Below are 20,122 nucleotides of genomic sequence, written 5' to 3'. Positions count from 1 at the left end.
ATACACACAATGGAACACTATTAGTCATGAATTGGCCTCCCCAAAGCCCAGACCTCAGCAATACTGAAGCAGCGTGGGATCATCTCGACAGAGAACAGAACAAAAAGCCAGCCAACATCCAAAGAAGAGATTCAGAATGTCCTTCAAGAAACCGGGAGAACTATTCCTGAAGTCTACTGAAAAAAAATACAAGAAATCTTTTCTAAGAGAATTCAGGCTGCACTGAACAATAAAGGTGTTCAACCTACTATTCAGTTTCAAGCTTTTGAGAATTGTCCAGACACTTTTTTTCACTTACATATTCCATTTACATATGTTTGCACGTGTTTCATAAATGCCAGCACCAATTTCCTGTTTTTGTAGCAAAAGAAAACAATGCAAGAGACTTTTGTGCAGTACTGTATAGTTTGTGGCGAAAGATGCTAGGACTAGAGACTTACATAGATATGCAGCAGTTTTCAACCTTATACCATGTGAATAGCAGGTGTTACTGAAAACAAAATAAATAAATAAATAAATAAATAAACAATTAATATTACAGCAAGTATTAATAATATATATAAAAGTAAACCTCTGTGGAAACACCTTACAGATTTCCTGCTCTACCTTAAGCCTCTTGGGTGGAGCTTCATTAATAAAGGAAAGTCATGTAGCGGTATTTGCCTCCAGCTGTGTTGTCATTCTGAGCTCTCAGCCATTCTCACACAGCTGTAATTGCCCAAAGAGAAATAGCTTGATGAAGCGTTTCAACCTGAGCCTAAAAGTCAGCATGTCCCACGGAGTCATGCCAGGATGGGAGGTGCGATGAAAGCCTTTTCACAACCTTTCAAAGGCTTTTCTCTGATAGGTTTTCTGCATGCGGAAAGCACTCCTCGGTAAATGTTCATCTTTTCCTGATGCAGACCTGCAAGAAGTTAGGCTGAAGTGAAGTTCTGAAGCGATAACAAGCGCTGATCCACTTCTCACTTTCTTTGCCTGTAAACCACTGGGGAGTGTCCTCCAATTCTTCCAGTTATCTCTGAGGGAAACTGCTCTAACAGCCTGCTTTCAACCTCGGAGAGTGTTAACAGCAAACTGCAACCAGCTTGGATGTTTGGCCTTTTCAGAACACTGGTTTTTACAAGGACATGCAAACTCTCCCTCAAGCCCTCAAATTTATGTGGGCACAAAACAGACTTTCAATTCAATCCTCCAGATGCCATCAATAAACATTCTTGTAATTAATCACAATGGCTGATTTGCACAGTTTTGCACTGGACATATGGCGAGGCGTCATGTTTCCACTTTTTTAAGCTTACAATAAAGTGCTTACACAAACTACCAATCAAAAGTTTGACGTGCACACTTTGTAACATATGGAATAAATAAATGAATCAATAATCATTTTAACAGAATACTGTATCTACATCGGCAGAGAGAGGCATGTTTTTAAAACCACTGCAAGATTGTATAACCCTAATATGACTTTATCACGTTAAAATGCTGATTATCAGATTGTTTTAGATTTTATGATTTTATTAGATGATTATTAGATTAAAAACAATTATATTCGTAAAAGTCATACCTGTATTCTTGTTCTAAGAAATTAAGAACATCTCATGCATGAAACTGTCAAAAGCTTTTAGGCATTTTGGACAAAAAAAGTCTCTTTATTGAACAAAATAAAAAACAGAGCTTTAGCCAGGGAGACAGTTTGTAAAGTGCATAACTGAGGAAGAGGACAAACACATCAGAGTCTGAAGTTTGGCTCCTAACGATTCTTCAACTAAGGGTAAGAGGTGGGGCACACCCTGGAGGGGTCATCAGTCTGTACAGGGTGAGTCACAGAGACGGCCAATCATTCAGGCTCACACTCATTTCCAAACCTGTAACAGGCTGGTGAACTCAGGACCTTCTTGCTGTGAGGTGACACTGCTAACTACCACACTAATTTGTCACTCAGTTACATTTAATAGCATTAATTTCTAATTAAATATAGATTACAAAATTAACTCAAAGGACTGGCTGGTGCAGTCACTGGTACTCAAATCTATTATGCTGCTGTGGGAACAGTTTAATAGGTGGACTGTATGATCCGTAGGAAGGGTCTGTTAAATTAATTCAGCTTCCAGAAACCACTTGAGGAATTAACAGTTGAATTGTCTTTAGATTATTTCATCTAATTGAAGGTCGCCAAGCTGTGATTGTTAAATTACTCCTTACAAAAAGTAGCGTCTTAGAGGGACGAAAGTATAATTGAAAATCCAAATGATTATTTATAACCTTGTTGATGTTTTGATTTTTTCTTTTAATGAATAAAATGTAGTTTTCATTTAGAACCTTTTGTTTTCTGTGTGACCCGTGTCTTTTAAACAGGAACTTATTCCTCAGAATATCATAAAAAAAGCGAGTCAGTCATTGTTAATGAGTTGTCAGCCATTTTTAAAACACTTTCCACAACTTGTGATAAAACTAAACTCGATCACCTTTGTATGACTGTAATGACTGTAATTACAAAATGATGCACTGATCAGGAAACCAGTCACGTTCTCTTTTGTACCTGCATATCTGTTAAAGGCTCAAACTAGCACACGCATACAATCGCACAAATTATACTGAATATAACAGGTAAGACCTTTAAACCTAAGTGGGAATAAATTCTTCCTTTTATCCATTTCCCTTAAAAAAAAGAAAGTTTTACCTTGGCACAAAATCCATTCTTAGTGAGTAAGTGCCAGAAAAAAACTGACTAACCAATATCTGGTTTTCGCCTGCCATTATGCCCAGGCAGTTTGATAAACACAAGCATGATTTGCATAGTTTAGAATTCAGACAGTGGAAAAAATGGGCAGCATGGTGGTCTGGAGATTAGCACTATTATACACACCGTGACCCTGAATTTGATCAGCAGAAGAGAATGGATGGACAGATGGAATTGGAATATAAATTTGAAGATACAATATTTTATTGTATGCAGTGTATGCTTACTTTGACACATTTGCTGCCTATATATCAGACTAATTCTTTTCATTAACATTCCATATTTAAATATTTAGAATATTTATGTTTTAAAATTAAGTTGAAATGAAATATTCCTAGAGAGACCTGAAAGATGAAGGCTCTACCTCCCATTCTACTTTGAAATATCCTGGGAACCATAAGTAAGCCAGCACTACCAGAGCAAAGTGCTCTATTGGGGCTATATGCTACTACGAGGTATTTAATTAATAATATTATGCAGTTTTAATTAAATTTGATATTTTCCATATCACAGTCATGTTTGCAATAAGATGAAGTGCAATTTTCAGCATGACCAATCTCGTACAGGGGCAATTAAAAAAAAACTACAATAATTTCTAGTCAAGGTTTATCACTGGATGTGAGTCATCAGCCACTTTTCCACCACAGAACTTTTTTTCCCCCCATAGACTGGGATTGATCACAAGGACCAAAGACTGAATTAAGCTCTGGGGGAATTATTTTACTCCACAGGATGTTCTTGCTCGGGTGTAGTACTGTCTGAATGTTCAGGAACTCGGGGTGGGCTTACAACTCTGAGCATTTCTCATTATAGCCTCTCAAGCAGCTTACATGCAACATTTCAGCCAGTCTGCCTCACTCATCTCACAGTGATCTTTAGTTCAATTTGCTTGTGTTAAAGCACACTGCAGAAATGGTTTGTTATTATATGTATGTGCAACATTCAAATGTATCCCCCATTTTAATGAAAAAGACAGAGATCACAACGGTGGTCGGTTGAGGTAAAAGACGAGTTGAAATGGGGAAAGAGGTGAAACGCACACAAAGAGATATTTGTGAATGTAACCAAAAATCCTGTCTGCTGAGGATGCTCTACTCTGTGTGTCTATACCACCTGCAAAACAGAGTCACAGACCTGCAGGTCTGACACAGAGAGATCAGAAGAGAGACAGATAGCAGAGGTGTAATCTGGTCATTTAGAAAACAGCCATGTGTACGACAAAAATCTTTAGACTGCAGTGGAAGCATAGACAATAATGATCTGCAGGAGTTCCTTGAAAAAAAGTTTCTGGTACTGAAAAGTTTCCAGGTGCTTTGAGTAGAAACACAATTATTCAGTGAGGAGCAGTAAACTACATGGATTAAAAATTGGTTCAGATACTCTTTATCTGCTGCAGATAGTTTATTTTTTAGACCTGCCAGGTCTTCTTTTGTCCACCACTTTTCCAGTTTCAATTTTTTTTAACAACACAATGCACACCAGGCTGAAATATGCCAAGTCTTTGGCTAATAGCTCTTTGGGAATCAATGTGCTAGAGCAAAAATATTATTTTATGCTTGCCAAACTGTGTTATCTCTGGCGTTTTTTTGTATTTCAACTAAAGAAATGGGGAAACTTTTTTGGGAACAAGCCGCTAATTTAAAATGTGTTCCTTGTTAAGATGTCTGTTATGTGTAGACACACCCATGGTTCATCCCTTTTTTGTGCTTGAATGATTTATAGATCCGTGTTACGTGGCTCAGCAAACAGAAAAATATCCCTCTGAAACTGATCAGGTTCAAGGACTGAACTGAACATGAGTGAAAAAGCAACAAACATGCAAAGAAGAACTTTGAAAGACCTTCAGTAAGCCCGGAGAACTCTCTTTGCCACTTTAAAAAGTTTCAAGAACGTCTGGCTGCTTGCAAGCGAAATACAAAGAAATGCAGAGCAGCTCAAGTTGTTTGCACGGTACTCGGCAATTATCTCATCATTTTTATGGTCTGGTGCACTGCTGAAATTCTATTTTAACATTCTTCTAATGAGTATTTGTTGGCTCACGCCAACATCAGTGGTTTTGTCTTTTATAATTGCGCCAAATCTTTCTTTTTTTACTAATTGCTCTTGAGATTTGTTGATACTAAACCTCTTTAAATCTGGTTTCAGTGGCAGATTTATCTTTACCTTTCCAGGCTGCTAATGCCTATCTCTTAACATTTGGTTTTGGGCTCTCTTAGGAGAGAGATAAATGATCTGATTGTCAAGCTTCTGATCCAGCAACAGGATTTAGTGACACTTTCCTGACAACTTCCACTGCAGCAGCCAATAATTACTCAAACTGGAAAATAAATGGCAGCATTAAGTAGTATTAGTGGTAAATGGTGGTGAGGGTTTTGACTGAGTGTTCTATATTTCTCTCACCATTCAAGCAACAATACAACCTTGAAAGCCAAAGAGAGAGCCCATCGGCCTGTCAATTTCAAGATAAAGAGAAAAGCAGCTTCTATCAAGAAAAGTCGAGAGTGTGGAGAGTGGAGGCACTTATAAAGCCTTATTTAGAGCATGCCCATCTCAACAATGGCAAAGTTGTGATGGTCAGTAGTTACAGCATAGTTTGTTCCCCATGTGTATTTCGGATGCGATGATGTCTGTGGTCTATAATAAGGCAGACAGAGAGACAGATGAAGGTGGACAGACAGTACAAGGTAGCTGTAAATAGAAGGATAGGGACAGTGTCATGGTAAATAATGAGCTTGGGGAGCTCTTCATATCCCCGTTGCTTCCTGTGTTTAAAGAGGTCAGTCGCCAAATGGACTGCAGGCTAATTGACTTTTAATTAGTGTCTGATCAAACACTTAAGCAGCCATGCTAATACACACAAACACCGCAGCCTCTATGCAGAGATCCCCACAAAATGCCTTTCAACATCAAATGTGAATTTAAAACAAACGACTGCAAGACGCGTCTGATGAGCCACCGGCTTTGCTTGCAACTCAACCTGGTCTTTAAATCTTCAAGGAAGATAAATTACCTTGTAAAATGCTAGTTTTAATGACCGTGCATTGTGAGGAGTCGTTGGGGACCATTAATTTATAAACTAGTGAGCATCTTGTAACTCAGAAACAGCTATCACTTCTTTTTGTGAATGCAATAAAAACTGAAAAAAATTTTTACAGGCAGATGGGCAAAACGAACCGGTTATTGTTCACTCCTCCTCGGTCTTTTCCATGTCCGCTGTGTCTTTTTTTTCACCCTCATCCTCCCTTCACACTTCTATTTGAAAGCCGTAGGTCTGTATAATAACATTTAATGTGAGGATTGTCGTGGCTTTCTGATCGCAGCAAAAGTGCCTGTCACCGGCAGATCAACACCTCCACTCTGAGCTCAATGCCCTGTCACGCCCACTGTGGCTGAGTGCCGCTTCGGTTTGGAAAAGAATTGGAAAGGAGGGAGCAGGAGTGAAAAACAGTGAAGAGGATAAGATAAACATCCTTTGAAATTAGAGACAATGTGACAAAGAAAGATTCACACCAAAGTTAGCCATGAATAAAAATACTGCCAGCACAAAGGGAAATGTGCAATTCCAGGAAACATTTAAAGCCCCTGTGTGTGTCTCCTGCAGAGCAAAATGAGGACTGTGTGGTTTACGCATGCAGATAATACAGTCTAGCATTTGCCACCGATGAGTATCTGTGTGGGCGTGAAGAACCATCTAAGATATGGTCTGATTGTTCTCTCCGATGAGGTGAATGTCAATAGGCATAGTGCTCTCCCAGTGTGAGTGTTGCACCTTGGGCTACGGTGTCACTGACATTTAACTCTGACGGGAATAAAAATCCTTCTGTAAGGTGACTGATGATACAAGCCAGCTGCGATGACTCAGCCACACTCTGCTGAGCTGCAGTGATAAGTAGAGAGAAATCAGTCCATCTCTTCTCTGATTGAGCTCATTGTGAAGCAGGAACACTCAGTGACAGCCCAGCGAGGCAGCCCAGCAGCAAATGAGAAGCGACCAAAGATTAATATCTGCTACGGCTCTACGTCGCAATGACCGTCAACAAATTAATGTACTGTACATAGAGTCCAGTTTCACAGAACTGTGGAGTCTCTGTGATTGTCTTTTATTGTGAAAAAGAAAAAGAAAACACCTCTGCGATGGGGTGGAATCACTCCGATATCATGAAAGGTCAAAACCAAACACATCACTTTTCACTGTACCAAAAGGTCATCTGAGGCATAATTTCCACTGTGGATATCTCTCAACTGGATCTGGTTACTGTATCATCACGGCAATGGAGCGTCACGGTAGGATGAGTGACTTTTGGCATCTGACGTTCCACAAGAAGGTAAGGCCATTTATTTTCTCAATAGACAGTTAGATTTAGATGACTCACACAGCTGGAGCATGAAACCTTGCTGACTGAATTTCAGTGGAACTTTTGAGAAGGTACATTTAAAACATATTGGTTCTTTGATGGAAAATGTTACAAGCCTATGTCTGCAAAAGATAGGGATTAAATTCGACTGATTATTAACCCAGGGTTGCTGTGGGGCTAGAAGCCTATCCCAGCTCGCACTGGTTGAGAAAAGCTCTAATTAGCTGCATTAAAATCTTACATATTTGTCAATTTCCCCATAATATTTTGGCCCAGATTTAAATAGAGCTTACAAAATATGTTTTCAGTTTTATGATTATCTACAGCCATCCTCCATATCAACCTGCTGGAAAAACATGATTTCTCCGAGATGCCCCTGAAATACCTAAAATGTGTTAAATTATCCAGGTGTCTTCTGTGTGTTCTACCAATTTTCAGTTATACCAGATTTATGAGCAGCAGGGACTGCCTTTCTGTCCCATTTTTTTTCCAAGCTACAAATCACACTTAATTTTTGATTAGTGAGGCTCTCTGAAGAGGTACTCAACTGGGAAGCAGCACTGGATATGCTTCCTTACACAGATAAAGAAAAGCTTTGGACTTAATCTGCATATTTTCTGGAAATAAGAATATGTGATGTGGTGCTATAATCAGTGTGTCCTTCCAAAAACATGCTTATCTTGAACATACAGTGAACTTATTTTTAGGAGGAAATATTACGAGCATGCTTCCACCTGGAGATTCAAATCCTGCCTGCTATGACATGTACAACTACTCTGTCACAGTTTAGCGTCCATTTACTTGCAAAACTTGTGCAAGACTCGAATATTATCAGAAGCATTCCCTATACTTAGCAGTGGTACCCTGGAGTGATTGCAGAATCAGCAGGCTATCACACATACCTTTTCTCAATCTCCACATTTGTGTGTAAAAATGGTCTTCAGGTATCAAACCATTTGCTATTCCACAAGCTGAGCTTAGGAATGAGACAGAGGACATGCTGAACTCTGGAGGAAGAAGTGACAAAGAAATCTAACAGCTTTTCTCCCCTTAAGGAGCAAAAGTTTCTAGGTGGGAGGTCTTTAAAGGGAGGTAGGAAAAAAATCTCTAGGGAGCTGTCAAAATGTGCAACAAAGCCAAAGCAAACATCTTCTTAGCTCTTTTAGCAAGAAAATGTGCAATATTCAAGTTGCAGCATGAAAAACTGTTGCACAGCTAAATGCAGGGTAAACACAGGTACAACGTGGTGTGAGGAAAAAAGTCCCACTGAGTCCCCTCCAGCTATAAAATGGCAGCCTCATATCTTTCAGATAGCCGCCATTGGCTCCCAGTAGAATGAATCCTTTGAATGGCCCATTAAATCATTAAAACAACCTCCCATTCAGAAACCTCCGCTGCATAAGTTATTAACTACACAGAGCGTCACACACAACACTAAACTCTCGCTAAATTCTCACAGGAACACTTGAAACGCACAAAAAAAGAAGATAAAAAGATAAGAAAAAAAAGCCCACTGAAAGTTTAACATGGAATTTCAAATCCACATGAAATCATATTGCCTCTTTCTTACAGCATTTCTTTGAACAGCCAGTAATGAAGCCATCTTCTAATTTCACAGAAATAAAAGTTCGACTTCGAGCTCTGACAGCATGTGAGAATGACAACTGTAAAAAAAAGATGTTTCACCTCATCAATATACACATTTTTATAGGCTACATGAAATATGACTTTATTAGATTTTTTTTTTTGCTGGATAAAGTGTGATATTCAAAGTTTCTACAAACAAGTGTCTGTTTAGGCCAAAACTCTGTGAATTCCATCACATGAGCAAAAAGTGTTAAAATTAGTCATCTACAAGAAACCCAAAAAGCCACTTCTGTACCTTCTGTTAGGTCAGCCCGAGTCTCTTAGTGTCCCATGCATTCATGTGTGCAGAGGTTATATTTTCTTTTAGCAGATGGATGGCGAGAGCCAATGCTAATGAATTTTATGGTTTCCATTTGTCCTCTAGCCTCACATCTGTCCATCGTGTCCCTGAGCTTATTGCATTTCTGTTGAGATTGAGTTTAATGCTTTACAGTGGCAGTGGGAGTTGTATACTCTTTTCGCTACTACTACAGTAGCCTCGATAAATGTGATGAATCCCAAGAAGGCTTTAAACTGCACTGTGAATTTCCAGAAGTGAAGTGCTACATCACTCCACAACTGCTTTAGCAGAACTTGTGGTTTTAGGCAGTTTGATCTTTGGCTATTTATGAAATGTAGTTTGTGTATCTTTCAAAAAGAACAAGAGGAGGAAAAAAAATATTTAATGCCAGATTCTTTTGCTCCAGGTTTATTTTTCTTTGTCTGGCACACAATGCTCCCTTAAAACCTCTCCACTCATATTTCCCTTTATTTGAAGTGTACACAACCAGCCACACAGAAATAAAATATAAATAAAATATATCCCTTCTCTCCTCAATCGTCTCTAAATGTGTTCTTTTATTTCTTGAGTGTCTGGATGTCTAGACCTATTCTGTACCTACGACTCAGCCTGCCTGGCTGCATAGCCACACAGTCACAAATTGTTCTTCAAATTGTGAGCGACAGCAGGCTGCTTGCTGGAGGCGACCGGGAACAGTCTGAAGCAGGCCGGAGTTTTTTCATCCATCTAACGTTAGGATGCACAAGGGGGAGGAATGTCCTGGGCATGAAGGGGGATCTATATAAAACAAGTGATATAATTTAGAATTTGTGGTAAGAAAATTAAGCTTTAAGCTTGTCTACTATATTTTTGGTTATTTTTTATATCACTGGCATATTTCTTTAGAGTAAAAGAAGACAAAGGACCTGCAAATGGTAAAAAAATAACTAAAAAAAGAAAGGTGCTTTTTTTAAGTCTATCGTGGAAACACTGCAGATAGAAAACTACCAGAAGACCAGCTATATATATAAAAAATGGCCATAGTATATATTGTTTCAGTCGTTGAACCCCGAGGCTTGGACTGATAGTTTGAACCGCAGCGCTGAGGACACAGTGTCAGGCCACTCAGTCCTTCTTACGCTGAACTGCTGGTGTGATGCTGCTGCCCGAGGCTACTGTCTACACTGTCAACCACTCCACCACCGTCTTCTTCACTACTTTATAAACATCTCCTCTTCTCTTGTCAATGTTTTGAAAGATTCAAATAAGAAAGTTTTGGAGTTCAGTGAGATTTGTATTTGAAAAGGCAAAGCGATTCAGAATCTGAAACAACAGATGATGAAGTGCTGGTGAAGATGAGAACAGCTTAGCACCAGAGTTTACTGAGAAAACACGGCTCTATGTAAATACACGCATTTGCATACTTCAACCAGACGTTTATGTACGAAGAACGGGTTGTGATGGCTGAAAGGAAACAATTTGCAAAACACAATGCTAAATCCTACATATAAATAAAACCAACACATTCATTCAGCAACTCCCAAAGCACTGAAATTTTAGGAAAATATTAAAAACCTGACAGACACACTTGATCTAAAGCATATTTTGTAGGCATTACTGTCCAAAATTACTCAGAAAAACTGACTTTCAGCATTTTTGCATTAATCTGCTGCAAGAAACAGGATAAAAAAATAACATTGAAGAATACAGGATCTTTAGTAGAGCCCTTTTTAGCTTCCTGTTATATGGTGGGTTTGCAAGAATAGCGGTCAACTTGGGAGATGGGTGTCGCTGTACTCCAGAGGTTTGCAAACCACACTGAAGTTGAGTTATGCACAAAAACTAGAATCGAAGCAGGTTTTGTGTTTGAGGATGTGATTTGTCATAAGCAGTGAGACGGTGTGTGCAATCTGAGCCCTCAGAATTTATTCTGTGCCTGATATCCGGCTCTGATGCACACAACAAGAAGGCAAGCTGCTCTCCAAATCAGAAGGTGCAAACAGTACTGTTACTTTTTCAGTGCCTGAATAAATCTAGAACTTCCCAACTTCTGACTGGATGGGAAAGACGCACATTTGATTGGTCTGAGCCAGGCTCAGCGCAGAGCTACAAATAAACTTTGTGTAAACATCTTTATTTTTGATTTTATTTTCATTAAATCTATTTGGTAACCTTAGTGTTCCTTGCCAGGCTCTGTGGTCTTGCCAACAAACTCTATAAAGAAAATTACAGCTGGCAGATAAATAATAGTCCAGTAGTGATACTGTAGATTATCAATTGCAGAGACCTGAAAACAAGCCTGCAGCAAACAGTGTATGAAAACAGCTCTTTGTATCTCAGTAATGAAGCTGTTTTGCCATGAGACTGCCGCCTTAAAAAAATGCAATCCAGCAATAGAGACGAGCCAGTTTGACCATATCTTTGTGAAAACAACAGTGGGAATTTTAAAGAAAGGTCTGATTACTAGTCTCCAACAAAATGAGATCTTTCTTTTTCAAAGAAAAATAAGGCAGAGAAACTGTCTATTCTTCCTGTTTTGACTGCAGTTGTGAAACCCCAAAAAGAAAATCTTATATCCCTTTAACACCGTTTGCTGAGCTGACCTTGGAGACACTTTTTTCACTCTGTTTCATGTTGATTTCCCTCTTCATCCTTCATTTTATCTTTTCCCATTCTCCTCTCTCCCCAAAGTCTCACTCTTGCCTTATCTTGCCGTTCCCCCTCCACATCTGCCTGCGACCCTCCATTTCATCTCAATATTTGCTTCAGCAACTAGAAAACAGTCCCGGTGTGAGAGAGAGACGGTATGCCCGACACACTCTGTATCTTTAAATTAAAAGAAAAACGCGGATGACAAGCAAGCGATGATGTCTTGGAGGACATCATCTTTCCTCATGTTGTGCTTTTCCATGTTATACCCCTCTGACCTGTCTTCCCCATGTGATGTTTGTGTAATGTATGTATGGTCGGATGGGTAAGATGGCGCCGCCATTTCGTGCAATAGGTCGGCAGCCTTAACATGAAATTTCCCCTTGTGGGATTAATAAAGGTATATCAAATCAAGCACTTGAAGGGTGAGTAACACTGAAGAATGAATACTGAATAAAAATTCTCAAAGAAAAAAAAGGAAGTAAAACTAAATATAGAAACCAAAATGAAAGAAATACTATCAAAATGAGTCAAATTATTGGTATGTCGGGGAAGATAACAAGGGGAAAATCAGAGTGCACAAAAAAACTGACCTTTCAGCATGAAACTTTTAACAACGGTATTCAGACAGCTCCTCATTAAGTTTGTAACTGAAGTCATTAGCTGACCTGTTCATTTACAACATCACACTCCTCTATCTTCAGCTATCTGCATGTTGGAGAGTCTGCCATCTTTCCTCACTTGGCCCTTTGGCATTTTCTGACTGAAATGGAGATGAGTCGCATCCCCACGCTTTCAAATCTATTAAAACTGATGGATATAAAGAATAGAGATGAAGAACACTGAAACACCATATTTGTGCTACTTTTCCTGTGAATAGGCCGTTTTTTCTTATTCTGATAATCTTATTCAGTGAATTTAACAGCGCAGATGAGTCATACATGTTCACGTCAATGCTAACTAAAGGCTAAATTAGATAAAACCCAAAATATTTTGCTGCAACGATCAGGTTTTCCCCACAAAGGTGAACATAAATCAGCACCTAAAAGAAAAAATAAATTATTCATACTTTCGGGTCTCATGTAGGGCACAGTATTATTTTTTAAAAATAATTTTCTGACTCATACCTGACTTTTAACAGCCTTTCCCCCTCCCCTGCTTATCTCAAGTTTGGTCTCCAGCAAAGTTTTTCAGCTCCTCCAGGGGAGATCCGGAGGCGTTCCCTGGCCAGATGAGATATACTATCATTCCAGCACAATCTGTGTGTTCCCCGATGCCTCCTACCAGCTAAATATGCCCAAAAACCCACAGCTTGCCTCTTCTCCTTTTATGAAAGAAGAGCAGCTTTTTACCCCACATATGAATTCCACACCCTGTCTTTCAGGTCACTACCCAAAGCTCATGGCCAAAGGTAAGGGTTAGCACAGAAACCAACCAGTAAATCGAAAGCTAGGGCTCCCGCCTCTGCCCCATCTTACTGATCTCATGCTCCAATGTACTGCCGCTCACAAAGAAAAGAACTAAAACCCCTTAACCTGGGGCAGCAATTTACTCTTAGCCTGAAGGAAGCAATCCATTGTTTCTGGCAGGGACCCTTGGCTTCAGACAAACTTTTCTGCACCATAAAGTCCAGTCAGAATCAACAGAAAAAGAATCAGTGACAATTCATAACCCCAACTGAGGCCAAAACCTGCTGGCAAGTTCCTTGACTCACTACGAAGAATACAGAATCAGCTTTCACTCTGGTTACTTAAAGGCAAGACAGATATCCTCACAAAACTCTCTTATGAACATGAACATAATCCTAAGTCTTCAGAAAGTCCACAAAACACGGGAAATGGTTAAGAAACATGTTTATAATGAACAATATGTACAACATGACTAACATATTTAACTCAGCTAACTGAACAGCATATGTACAGATTGCAACTGTAGAAAATTCCATTAAAACAAGAAACAGTTCAAGTATAAATATTCCCCATCAAGCTCCAGCTTGTATTTACTTTGACCAATCAAAAACATTTTATTTCAACCGTGTATTTTAACAGGGGCCGGCAGACAGAAGCTTCTCTGCGAACAAATGTTCACAAGCGAAAAAGCTTGTTTGCTGGATTACACTATCACTGCACTGTAGGGTACAATTGCCACTTTAGTGAAGACGTTTCATTCATTTTCTTAGGCCAGTTACCAAAGGACAGCACTGGAGTTTTATATTCAAACCCTGAAACAAAAAAGATTCTTTGCATCATGTTTCCTGTAAACCACTGGAATAGGGCTGATACAGCTGGGAAGGGGGGAATACTTGGTTGGTTTGGTGGACTTTTTACTGACAATTATAGCTTATTTTCCCATTTCATTTATGAAAACTATATTTTGGAATTTATTTTCATCATTTTTACTCAAGGAGGGACGAGCTTTCTAATCACAGTCAGCTGGTTCTTTGAAACATCAAACCACAGTCAAATTTATGGTCGTCTCTTACGATCCTCACTACCTCACGGTGGAAGTACAGCTGTATTCAAACAGTCCAACCTTTTTTCAGCACACTCATGCAGCTTTTCATCCTCCCTTTATCTGTCCAATTTAATTAGAAGTCTTTCGTCTCCCCGTGCTCCTTTATGCTTCACCTCTTTCATCTTCTGTCCAACACAGATCAATTCTTCATGGCACACTTTCCCGGTCCCTGCTGATGCTGTCAGGCTTTCTAAGAAGCACACAAAACTTTGCTCGCCCCAGTGCAAAGTTTAACATATCTGAAAAAAATATGAGAACTTCACAATCCACCGGTTGCCAGCAGTTTTTAAGTCCAAGTGCACCTCTGGTGGAAAAAATCAAATGGGAATGGATCTTAAAGTTACCATGTTGCTGATGGTATATTATTACACTGATAAATAACTCGTAGAACATATGGAGTACTTCTCCAGAGCAATTGCTCTATTCCTTTTGCATAGAAGTAGAGGATCAGCAGGAGGGTGAATGGGATGGGATGATCAGGAATACAAAGGGAGAGTCTGAAGGATGGTTACAGTGAGGCTAAGGGGGAAAATGAATCGAAGATACTTTGTGTATGAATAAGAAATAGAAAAATGAGCTTGTAGGGGATTAATGGAGAGAGGAAAATTCAATTTAAAGCACCATGTGTATAATGTAAATGTGGCTTCCATACTGTTCACCCCCCAAGTTGACTAAATCCATTAGTTAGATTTTTATTGTTAAATGTGATGTGAATCCATTTGACTCATGACCAGTGGAATCCCACAGGTGATTAGCTAGTATGAGCTCTTGCAGGTCAGAGTGAAATCATCTCTGTTTAACCCATTAGCCAGGTTATTAATCAGGGCACATTTATGGTATCTCTGCGGTTTTCATTATAGAACAGGGTCTTACAACCCAGCCACAGGGGGAACATGATATAATTGTAGTAATCCTCACATCCTCTCCATGAATTACTGCGATGTGATTTGATGCAAAGCGCAGTGTTTTGTCACCCCGTCTTTCAGGAATCAAGACGCAAATGGATGCTTCAAGTACTGATCTTTATTCATTTGACTGTGCTCGTAACCTGGCTTACAATTAAATGTTTTTATCCCTAGTGAGATTACATTATAAACAGCCTACCCCGTTTCATGCGGCACCTGCAGCAAACCACGGATATCTATCCATCGATTGTCTTTATCTGTGTTCCAGGCGGTTGCTTCTCCAGCTGGAGAGAATGCTGCTAAGGCTTAACAGAGGTAGCAATAAGCCCAGCAAGCAGCAACTACAGGATCCTGAGAGGGGAGAACTGGGAGTGTACTTTATGCGAGTGAGGAGAGCTGGCTGTTAGTCGTGCTGGATTAGAATCTGACAGCCAGCACCTTTAGATGCTCCCATTAAAAAAAAAGGAGGGAGAGGAGGAGGCCTCCTGTTCTAGCACAAATGGCCATGACATAAGGTCCACCCATTATTGACACCAAGAGAAATGGAAAGACATGACAGAGCAACCCCGAGACCCTGTAGAGCCATTCACTGTCCTTCAGGATGCGACAACGGATGAGTCTAGGTGTGTACTTTTTTCAACCAGAGAGAAAAGCTCCGCTGCCCAGAACAGAGGATGGAAAACTAATGATGTCTCAGTAAGACTAAGCCCTAATCCCCAATGACATTTCTGAGAGGAATTGTTTTTGTAGTCCAACTTTAATGACAGGGAATAAAAGGGAAGATTTTGCTCCTGGTGAGGTCCAATTACAACCACAAGGACACACCAAGGAAGACTGAAAAAAACCCCCACTCATTTTTGACATTGAACAACTTCAATGCAACCAATAAATAAAGCGCTGTCAAGATCATCTGGTGAAATATCACTGACCCTTCAGATATATTTATATTTTAAAAAAACAGTTAGGCTCCTCTTAAATAGAAAAGTAGATGGATGATCCTAATTATAGACGAAATATGGACACACCACTGTACTCTACTGCCTCATAAATTACCACAGGGATAAATCAATGCCTCCATGACACTTTTTACAAAAGTTGAAAATTATAACAAAGCTTATATTGATTGTGCCGTGTTAATCAAGCTGCACATTAATTATACGAGTGTTGATATGAGAGCAGCAGATCATTTACTTTATTTTAATTGTCATAAAAGGACGCAACTTCCTTCGTATCATTTTCTGTTATGATAAATTTTAAGTCATCAGATACAAAATAAAAGTAGCTGAAGTACACAAAATGTCATGCACTTTATTATATTTTATATACACTATACATGTGGTGTTATTAAAGGATTTGTAAATGTACTGCAATATCTATCAGTATCACTGCCTGAGCTCTGAAACTCATCTAAAAGGTCTAATATTTTTCTGATGTAGTTAGTGAGAAGAAAAATCATGTTTTTTCACCAGTTTAGAACATGCTTGTTATTAAAAGAGAAACTGGGGGCTACATGGGCACTAGTAACACCAAAAACCCCTAATTACATCAATTATATCAATAATTTAAGAGAACCTAAAGTGATGTAACTTACTCTCACTGGGCAAAAGCAAAATAAGTGATGTGGCTATCATGCATGTGAAGCACAGCACTTCACTGACTGTATATCACAGTTTGAAGCTGCAACTTATGTCCTAAAAAACTTAGAGGTAACCTGAAGTAGCAAACACTGCAATTCTGCCAACGGCAGCTGGTTCAATATCTGTACATGTTAAAATCTGCTATTTAATGATGATGAAATTGGCCTCTTCAAAGCATCTTCAGAGCCTTTAATAACAAGTTTCCCCATTTTTCTTTAAATTACTCGTCCATTTGGATACTGTTTAAACTCAAAATTGGACAGACGGCAAAACAGATAGCCGGATCTCACCTTCAAGCCACTGAACTATAGTCTGGAACATTTTCTTGTGTTGGTGCGTTCTGGAACATTTTTATTGGAATTATCTGGCAAGTATCACTAGTTGGGAAGTTACTGTGAAAGATTCAAAATAAAGGTACTATAGCTATAGCCAAACCCAGGGCCAACCCTGTGCAAGATGTAGTCAAATAACTAATGAACATCCTGCAGCACTCAAAGTATTTTTAGAGTCCATAGATGAATCTTGGGTTTTGTTCAAGGATAAATTGATTGTTTGTCTGTCTCAAAATGGTCTTCTGTAATATGGATCTGCTGAATGAGTGAGCGAGAAGGCTTATATGAAGAAAAATGAGGGAACAATGCAGCAAATGAATGAAACAAGCAACTTTTCACCGAGACTGTAATGTCTGAAGAGTAATAACTCTCACTCACTTTTGTCTGCACTTTTTGTGACAGTGAAAAGTTCTGTATCTAAACACTGAGATGTTTGATGAAGACACACAGCTTGTATACGATAACACTGAGTGTGGACTAACAATTTATTAGTAGTAAATTACCAAGTTAGCTTGTAGTGAAAATGTGGGGAAGCATCCCCCAAATCATGTAGAAAAATATGAATTTCTTTTAAAACAACACTGGATGTAAATTCAGCCCCTAAAAACGCTGCTGGGAAATAACCCAAGTATATTTTATCCTTCTTAAGACCTTAACTGGCGGTTTGTGAGTACAGAACCATCTGTGTTTTTTAAATATTGATCGATTAATTTCCAGAAGCCAGATATTTTTTCTTCTGTATAGTTATGAAGAAATTTGGATTGAAACCCTTCGTATATTAAGAGGCATTTTCTCCCAGAAGCTTCAACAAACAGTATCATCTTTGAACATATGACATTAAACACTGCTTCCGGCCTGTTCTTCTACTTCGCTCTTCCAGCTCCAAGTAACACTGCAGGAATTCCCTGACTGCACTACATCTTTCCACTCTCTACATACAGATTACTGCATCACATCTGTTTGAAGGACAAACAGGCATACACTCCAACCTGAAGCAGTAATTGCATCCTGATTGCTAAACCTCTGAATAAACCTGGAAATATGAACAAGAAATAATCATAAAAAGCCTCTGTAAACAGAGCCAAAACCTGCTTGCAAAGCCAAACAAGCATTAGAAAGGCTGTGGTCACACTAAAGGTGCTCCATCTTTATTTAACGTACAAATGTGAAAATATCTGGCAGAGCTAATTACTTGTTTTATTGTGAACGAACACAGGGCAGAACCGAGGGAGGAAATAACTTTGATTGGTATTAAAGCACCGTAAAAATACGAGGGCAAAGAAAGGGGAATTTGAATAATTATTCAAACTTGAATAATTTAACTGGAACACTGTATATTCCTGAATAATAATGAGTACTGCACCCCTTGGGCCAACTAAATTATTTGTGGGACCCTGTGACCACTGGTGTTATTGCCAGTGTCCTTTTGATGAGGGGGGTAAGGGGTGGAGGGGACAAAGAAAGTAGAGCTTCCTTTTTATCAGAAAACAACTGGGCACATAGCCTGAAACAGTAAGAAAATGCTGGCAGCAGCAAGACCAGAAAATCTACTCTCCGGTGTTACAGTAACTGTTGCTCGTTTGGACGAACTTGGCTTCAGGGACAATTCTTCTGTTTTGTGTTGCCGTTTTCACAAAATACTGTCTGCACTAATTTATAACAGTAAAATAATCAACAACCTGGTAGTTCTACCAGTCTTAGACTTACATAAATGAAAAAAGGTGGTAAAAATCACATGTTTAATCAACATTACCTATCCTCTGTGTCAGTTGAATAGGTGTCAGACGACTAGACGAATATGGATGCCTTTTTTTTTACATTGCTGAAATATACTGAACACATGCTTTCAACTTGAGGTATGACTTTAAACCATCAGACGTAGCTTGAGTCCTTTTTTTCCCAGCAGCAGAGGTTAAAAGTTTGTAGAAAAATCTTTGAAAAGTACGTCAGAAGACAAAAAGAGAGATGATTCTAGCTGGCAGGCAACAGAAAAGAGGAAGAATGGAAACACACGAAGGCTGTTTCCGCCTCTTTCCCGTCTTTGCACAGGTTTCACTTCTTTTCAGAATAAATTCCCACTGAACGTGCACGTAAGAGGTATGTGAGAACATTTTTTAATCAATAATTTCTAAAGTCATCGTCACTGATTTTAGATGCAACAGCATGTGTAAAATAAGGCGGGTGCGCGTGAATGGTACAAATGAACCTCCAACAGAATCAGTTAAATAGTAGAACAAATTCCTTTGTTTGTGGTGAAACACGATCCAGACCAAAACGCTGCAAAGAATCAAAATAGGTGGGGCTTGTCCTGAAATGACCTGCTTCATGTTGAATTTTGACAGAGCAGCCTGCAGCAGCTTAACATTTGCTGTTCTGTTGGATACTTTTGTTTTTCTCTCTTGTGCTGAGCCTTTTTCATTTTGAAGATGTCAGTGGTTCTGCTCTTGTCCTCAGTGATTTTTCAAATGGCAGTATTCTGTCGCATAAAGACAAAACCTGATGCACTCAAACTGATGTGAAAAAGACACGCTTATCACACAACTTATACAGCTTGATTATTTCCTCATAAACCTCCCCTGACCTACTTTTTTAAAAATCTGTCTTTCCCCTACTCTTCATTTCACTCTACATAAACCTACCAAACACACTATAAACGCTAAGGCAAAGCAGTACATGTCAACTGTATACCGTATATATGTGTTAGAGGTCTCGTGGACCCATCTGTGGTACACATACAATAGATACATATATGATGTATTACTTGTTAAAGCCTAAATACAAAGCAAGATGACACTTTCAGCTTGTCTAATACGAGCTGATGCTGTCCTCTGTGCATATTTAAAGTAGCTTCTTTAAGGGACAAAAACTATTCGAAAAGCTTAAAGTGTGTGAATCTTTGACATCTTAAGCTGTTTTCTGACATTATTTTATATGCACATTCAGTCAAACTAACTGTCAATGAAAATGTGTAAACTGCTGCAAGCAACTACAGTAGAAATGATAAATGAGCACTACGGCTAATCTTAACCTGCAATACACATCTCGGTCCAGAAAGTGGGGAGAAAACAGCTTTCTATTATGATG

The 20,122-nt window shown here is 39.0% G+C and overlaps 1 protein-coding gene across 10 annotated transcripts in view; it reads right to left on the bottom strand.

Annotated features, from left to right (window-relative positions):
* asic2 (acid-sensing (proton-gated) ion channel 2) overlaps positions 1 to 20,122 on the bottom strand; it is a 392,319-nt gene that overhangs the window by 59,059 nt on the left and 313,138 nt on the right. The window lies entirely within an intron of this gene.

This window comes from Oreochromis aureus, linkage group 4 (genome assembly GCF_013358895.1).
Source record: "Oreochromis aureus strain Israel breed Guangdong linkage group 4, ZZ_aureus, whole genome shotgun sequence".
In the NCBI taxonomy this organism is placed as follows: domain Eukaryota; kingdom Metazoa; phylum Chordata; class Actinopteri; order Cichliformes; family Cichlidae; genus Oreochromis; species Oreochromis aureus.
The sequence above is the reverse complement of the archived record's forward strand: the minus strand, read 5'-3'. Positions and strand labels throughout refer to the sequence as shown.